Source organism: Chrysochloris asiatica, unplaced genomic scaffold, assembly GCF_000296735.1.
Source record: "Chrysochloris asiatica unplaced genomic scaffold, ChrAsi1.0 scaffold00348, whole genome shotgun sequence".
NCBI classification, from domain to species: domain Eukaryota; kingdom Metazoa; phylum Chordata; class Mammalia; order Afrosoricida; family Chrysochloridae; genus Chrysochloris; species Chrysochloris asiatica.
The window spans coordinates 295,352-303,256 of record NW_006408866.1 but is presented as its reverse complement, the minus strand read 5'-3'; positions in this window follow the sequence as shown (position 1 = coordinate 303,256).

Here is a 7,905-nt window from a genome sequence, read left to right as displayed (position 1 = left end):
CTATTGGTCCCTCCCCGTCTGTAGCAGAGAGGAGTGATGAAAATCAAAGATGCAAGAAGGCAGTTAGTCCAAAGGACTAATGGACCATTGGATCCCCAGCCTCCACGTCCCTGAGACCAGAAGAACCAGATGGTGCCCTGTTTTAAAAGGGATCATAATAAGAGATCCTGAACAGAATGAAAGAATAAAAGTGAAAGAAAACTCAATAATAAAAAAGACCCGGCTTACTGGTCTGAGAGACCTGTGGAACCCCCTAAACTGTGGTCCTTAGACACCCTTCAGTCCTGGAGTTGAACTCCTTTGAGGCTCAACTTTCAATTGAACAATGTTGTTGTTATTAAGTGCCATCAAGTTGGTTCCGACTCATAGTGACCCTGTGTAGGGTTTCTGAGGAGCGGCTGATGGACTTGAACTGCCATCCTTGCAGCTCACACTGACCTTGTAGTCCATTGCTTATCCTACAGCTCCACATCAGGATTCCAGAATAATTGAGAGGCCTATAAGGTAAACGGGACTCCTGGTGTGGCACTGTAGGATCAGCACAGCACCGAACCACAAGGTTGGTGGTTCAAACCTACCAGCTGCTCCTTGGAAACCGTATATAGGGTTGCTATGAGACATAATCAACTCAACGGCACTTAACAACAACAACAACAACATGATGTGAACAGCAACACCAGAGAGACACCACACTTCTTAGAACATTCAGCCATATGAGATCAAAAGGGCAGCAGTTGCTTAGGGATCAAGCTCAGAAGGTAGGAAGGGATAGGAGAGAAAGACAAATAGAAATGATAAACACTGGGAGAATTGTGGGAAGAACACTGTTACGTTGTGGGCTAGCAGTCAGTGTCACAAAACGAACTGCCTATGAATTATTGAAAATGGAAAACTAATTTGCCTGTAAACTTTCTCTCAAATCACAATCAGAAGTGAAAAGAAAGGTTTTTTTCCTAGGCAGAAGAAAACAAAGCATACATTTTTTATCCATGACATTTCCATTTTGTCACTTATTCATAGCTTTGTGTAATTGTACTAAAGGAATAGTAAGATATACTGTGTCTAATGTAGAATTGCGCAAAGTACTGTTACAGTAGCTTTATGATGATCCGATGCCTTAAAGAATTAAAATGAGAAGGCCTAAAACAATTGAAAAAAGAAAGATCTTTCCTGAATTCAAAGGCTGCTGTTTTTAGGTGTTGTTGAGTGGGTTCCAACCCCATGTACAATACAACAAAACACTGCTTGTTGCTACACCATTCTCACAATCATTGCTATATTTGAGCCCATTGTAGCTACTGTTAATCTATCTTGTTGAAGGTCTTCCTCTCTTCTGCTAACCCTCTACTTCATCAAGCATGATGTCCTTCAGGGACTGGACCCTTCTGATAAGATAACATGTCTAAAGTATGTGAGATGAAGTCTCACTATTCTGGCTTCTAAGGAACATTCTGCCTTGTACTTTTTCCAACATAGATTTGGTTTTTCCTTCAGGCATTCCATGGTATATTTGATAGTCTTCGCCAATACCATAATTAGCCGCAATATTTGATAATCTTTGCCAACACTATAATTACCCTGAAGAATATTGAAACCATTTGCAGAGCATATTGAATACTAGTTCTACACCTCATAATGTGTAAGGGAGCTGCTGTATTTCTAAGGAAAGTAACTTTTCATTCTGAGGTTGCCCAGAATCTGAATACATCACAGTTTCTTTATGCTTTCCGATTTTCATTCAGGCTTCCTCAAACAGAGTCAGGATTATTGGAACAAAAGTTTTATGTTCATTTCCAACACGCTTTTTAATTTATAGATTCTTTGCTCTGAGCCCAGGGGATCACCTTTTCAAGAATGAATGGGCACAAATATGGATCTTTTCCCATTTGTCTTCCAGATTTTTTGACCTAGACTTGTGAGGGCACTCAATATTGAATCCATTTATTGAAACAACTCGATTGGTATTCAGTGAATCTCTGGAGTTGTGCTTTTTGCCAGTGCCCCCTTAGTCTTCCTTCAATACCATTGGTTTTGATTATAGGCTACATTTTGAAGTGGTTGGATGTTGACCAATATTTTTGGTACAGTGACTAGATATTTTCCTTCCATCTTCATTGATACTTCATGCATTGTTTAATATTTTGCCCGTAGAATCATTCAGAAGTACAGTTCTAGGCTTGGATTTTTTTTCTTCATTCCTTCCAGCTTGAGAAATGCAAAATGTGTTATTCCCTTTTGGTTTTCTAACTCCCAAGTTTATGCACATTTCATTATAACACTGTCTTCTCAAGCCGCCCGTGTAATCTTTTGTAGCTCTTTTATGACACTGTTTCTTTGTTTTGCTTTACCTACTGTTTGTTAGAGAATATTGAAAGTGCCATGGGCTGCCAAAAGAACAAACAGATCTGTGTTGGAAGAAGTGCTGCCAGAGTGCTCCTTGGAGACCAGGATGACCAAACTTCATCTTTCATACTTTGAACATAATGTCAGGAGGGACCAGTCACTGAAGAAGGATATCATGTTTGGGAAGGTGGAGGGTCAGAGAAAAAAGAGGAAGACCCCTAGCAAGATGGCTTGGCAAAGTGGAAGCATCAGTGGACTCAAGTAATGGCAACAATTGTGAGGTTGGCCCAGGACTGGGCAGTGTTTTGTTCTGTTGTGTATAGGGTAGCTATGAGTCAGTACCGACTCAATGGCACCTAACAACATCAATAATTGTTTGTTCAAGAGCAAGAATCACTGTCTCCTGACATTCACATTAGTGAACTGTCTTTTTAATGAACTTTGCTTTATTTATGTATGATGTCCTTGATGTTATACCAGAACTCGTTTGGCCTTCAGTCATTAAGGTTCAAGGCATCAAAACTATTCTTGAGTGTCTCTAAATTTTACATGGACCTCACTAGATAGAAGACACAGGAATCAAATTGATTGTTTGTGAAAAGAGATGATGGAGAAGTTCAATGCAAGGTCAAAACAAGGCGAGGCATTGACTGGAGAACTGATCATCAGTTGGTCATATGACAGCCTAATAAAATAATTTGTTTACTTTGATTTCTGTGGAGTTCTGTTGTTGTTGTTGTTAAGTGCCATTGAGTTGGCTCTGACTCATAGCAGCCCTGTAGAGGGTTCCAAGGAGCAGCTGGTAGGTTTCAACTTCCAGCCTTGTGGTTCGCAGTCCAGTGCTGATCCTACAGCACCACAGTGGTTAATGCATTCAGTTGCTTACAAAAAGATTGGAGGCTTAAGTTCCCAGAAGAACAGCCTGATCATCATTAAAACAAAAACAAAAACACAACAGCCATTGAAAGCCATGGGGAACATAGGCGTACTCTGACACACTTGGGGTTGCTATTAGTCAGGGTCAACTGGATGGCAGATGATGATATTGTTGTTGTTAAAATCTCTCAATCTGGTTCCGACTCATAGTGACCATGTATAGGATTTCTGAGGAGCAGCTGATGGATTTGAACTTCCGACCTTGTGGCTTGCAGTGCAGTGCTGATCCACAGTGCCACACCAAGAAGTGCGCAGATGATATCAGACAGGTAGAATGAATAGAAAAGGGAAACAAAGAAGGGTCTCAAGTCCCTCTCTGTCTCAGCAGAAACAACACTACAACCGAGACAATGGCACTAGTGGTTAGTTAGCATTTAAGAAACATTTAGGGAGGAACAAACAAGATGATGGATCAGGTGGAAGAGCAGTGAGGAGCTCTGTCAGCAACAACACAGATTACTGGACCAAGCCGTCTCAGGGGATGGTGCCAGAACTCGGAACCACATATAATGGAATATTTCGAAGGTTGGACGGCTTACAGCTGGGGGAATTTGCAGCAGAAGCAAGAATCCATTGCTTTCTAATGCAAGATGCTCAGCTGTTCCTGGAGCCTTCATTTTGGGCGAGACCAAGTTGGGGAAGAGCAGAGCAGCCATGGATGCCTGACAGAACCATAGAGATAAAGGAAGAAGAGTGAAAAGGGAAGCCCATCTCCTGATCACATCTACCTGGAGACAATCAGAAACCATAAAAAATAACAAAATACACACCCATCTAAGTACTAAGGCCACAGATAATTCCTGAAGATGCCCAAAAAACAGAAGCAGATGACCATATCAGCACATGTCCATAAACGAGATAAAGTGACTGAGGCAAATGAGCTGGAAGTAGACCTACACTCCATACTGGAAGATGGACAGGCTTTGGAAATGCCTCTGAAGGAATTCAGAAAAATGATTATAAAATGTATCAAAACACTATACAATGGATTTGAGAAAAATAATGAAGAAGTCAGGAAAGCGCTACAGGAACAATCAAATAAGATAGTATAGCATTGGAAACAATTCAAAACCAACAGAAAGAGGTCCAAACGATTACTAATAGACTATCAGAAATGGACAATACACTGAAAGGCCAAAGGAGTAGAATTGAAGAGATAGATGTCATAACTAGTGAGCTAGAAGATATCTCTCAACACTACTAAGATAGAAGAGCAAACACAAAAAAGAGTTTTAAAAATCTGAAGAAGGCCTAAGATTCATGTTGGGCAACATGAAGAAGAATAACTTAAGAATTATTGGCATTCTGGGACAGGAAGAATCACACAAGTCCATAGAGGAGATAGTTGAAGAGCTTCTGGAAGAAAAGTTTCCTGACATCCTGTAAAGGGAAAAGATAAGCATTCAGGAAGCTCAACTAACCCCAGGGAGGATAGACCCTAAAAGACAATCACCAAGACATAATAATCAAGCTCTCCAAAATCAAAGATAAGGACAGAATCCTGAAAGCAGCTAGGGAAAACAGAAGTATAATATACAAAGGCAAGCAAATCAGATTAAACTTGGATCTCTCAACAGAAACCATGCAGGCAAGAAGGCAATGGGGAGACATATATAAAACCCTGAAAGAAAAAAAAATGCCAACCAAGAATCCTCTAACCAGCAAAGCTGTCAATCAAATATGATGGTGTCATCAAAACATTCTAGGATAAACAGAAACTAAGGGACTTTGCCAAAGCCAACCCTGCTATGAAAAACATCCTAAAGTAAGTTCTGTGGACTAAGAACCAACAAGAACAGACAACAACCAGAGAGTGACATATGTGGCAGCATCACACTCAGTTGACAAATGGAAGAGTCAAGAACAGAATAAAATTATAAGACCATAGGATCTGGGAGGTCAGTCTATGATCAAAACAATTACAATGTGAAAGAAAGTAAATACAGAGTAACAGAGATCCAGGTGGTTGAAAGGTCAGGCAGATTACAGAACAAAATAGACTGTCTTAAATGGAGGGAAGAGTTCATGGAATATAAGGTAACCACAACAGTGGGGTTGGGGATGGAGGTTTAGTTCAGGTGTTGGGGAGGACAATATAAGAAGGGGGAAGAGGCAGAAGAACAAGATGGATAGGGGAACACTGAGAAGGTTTACATGGCCTAAGTGGGACAGAGGTATATAGTGATGCATGCTCAACATTGGAACAACAGGGTTCTGTGATACACAGGGATCTAGACATAGTTTGAAGAGGGGAAATAATACTAAAATGCTTGGCTGTCTTATGAATATTGGTTTCCCTTGCCTACTATTTATAAAATAGACACTGAGTGGGATAGAAAGGAATGTTGGGAAACATGAGTAGAGAAAACTTGTAAGCCCGTCTTCAGCCTATAACTGATTGGAATACCTAAAAGGGGTTCTAGAAGTTGCGCAGTGAAATAGGCCTCTTGCAAAGCCTTTGCAGAGTATAGGACCTTAGGTGGAATCCTGAGTTCCATCCAGAACCTTGTGAAGTGGGACATTCCCACTAGCAAGGACAAGCAGACCAGCCGGGAACAGCTAGAGTGACCAAAGATACATCTTCAAAGAAAGATCATCAGGAAAAACCCAAAACAAAAATGTCAGCATGACTGGCTACTACAAGAGTAATAAGCAAGCTGTTTACCAGGAAACCATCAAGGCTAGCAATCAAGTTTCTTCAGGACAAACTCTCCTCTAAGACTGAAACTCATAGGGAGCACACGAACAGGCATCTAAGCTTGCTGGTGACCATATTGGTCTACTGGTGAGTGGAAGAGTGGGAAAGGCAACATTGAAGAAATGGGCTGAGTTCAGCCACATTCCGTAGACTCCCATTGACCTGGAGATGAGAGAGAAGAGGAAGGGTTGGTTGGTTCAAAGCGTGGTGAGACCTGGGGATTCCTGAGCCCATGGACAAGGATATAGCCACAGAGGGCTAGAGCTGAGAGTGAAGCATCCAGCTGATGAGGGGAGATGCACAAGAACACCCAGACTGGCAGATAGTACCCATTTGACGCGGCCTAGATGGCTTGATAATTAGAACTTGACTAGAGGAAAATTAAAAAAACAAAACGAAAAACAATTTTTGATAAAGGAAATGAGGGTAAATTGCTACAATTTGATAAACTTGACCTATACTTATGGATGTGATCACTCAAAGTACCAACAGAGAGGAAAGGAGTCTTTACATTGGGTATCAGTGCTATCCCCTCTGTACACAGGGTAGCTAGGGATGGGCAACTTAGGCACTGGCTACCTAAAATGAAGTGTGGTAAAGGCATGAAGTGACTGGCTTACAAAGTTTCAAGAGGGAGTTTAGTTTAAGAATGGGGCTGGGGGAAGCATCCGCCAAATAATTGTTGGTTGTTGGTAAGTACTGTGGAGTCAGTTCCGACTCATAGTGACCCTGCACAGTGTTTCCAAGGTTGTAAATCTTTATGGGAGCAGAATAATAAGTCGATAGAAATTTCCAAGGACTTTAATATAAACTCCCTTCTTCCCTTATAATCAATTAAATGACATCTCATTTTCTTTCTATATTTGGGTATAACAAAAATATTATACAGTAGATTACTGTTAAATAAGTGAAAAAGAGAACCATGCATTTAAAAAAATAAAATTAATAGTAACCCTGATATCAAAATCATTTCTACCATGCCATAAAAAGTCTCTTTAAAATTAATTACAGAGAGAACTTATCAGTAGTCACCCACTGAACACAGAGACATGTTTAAATGTATTTTGTTTGAAATAAAACCATGAATGTATGAACTGGAAAAAAAAAAATGTATTTTCAAATCCATGGCACCCTTGATGAGTTCATGGGGAAGACACCAAACTGGTATCCAACAATCCTGTCCCAGAACTTGGTAGCTATGTGAGCAGGCAAGGCACTTCACCTCTCCAAACCTCCGTTTCTTCATTTGTAGTGGTGATGGTGGTGGTTGTGTGCCGGCAAGTCAGTTCTGACTCATAGTGATCCTGTATATGGTTTCTGAGGCTGTAAATCTTTATGGGAACAGAAAGCCGCATCTTTCTCCTGCTGAGTGGCTGGTGGATTTGAGCTGCTAGCCTTGTGATTAGCAGCCAAACATGTAATCCACTACACCACCAGTGCTCCTTTTCTTCATTTAATGTTTTTAGGTGCCATGGAGTTGATTCAGACCCCTAGTGACCCAATCGATGTACAACAGACCACCCATCCCTGCACCATCCTCACAATTGCTGCCATGCTTGAGCCCATTGTTGCTACCACTGTGCCAATCCATCTTGTTGGGGGTCACTTTGCCAAGCATCATGTCCTTCTCCAGGGACTGTTCCTTTCTGACAATATTTCTGAAGTAAGAGAAGTCTGGCCTTCCTGGCTTCTGAGGAGCATTCTGATTGTACTTCTTCCAATACAGATTTATTTGTTCTTCTGGCTGTCCTTGGTACCTTTAATATTCTTCTCCAACACCATAACTCAAATGCATCAATTCCTCTGCTATCTTCCTTATTCATTGAGCAACTTTCACTTGCATATAAAGTTACTGAAAATACCATAGCTTGGGTCAGGTGTACCTTAGTCCTCAAACTGACATCTTTGTTCTTGAACATTTTAAAGAG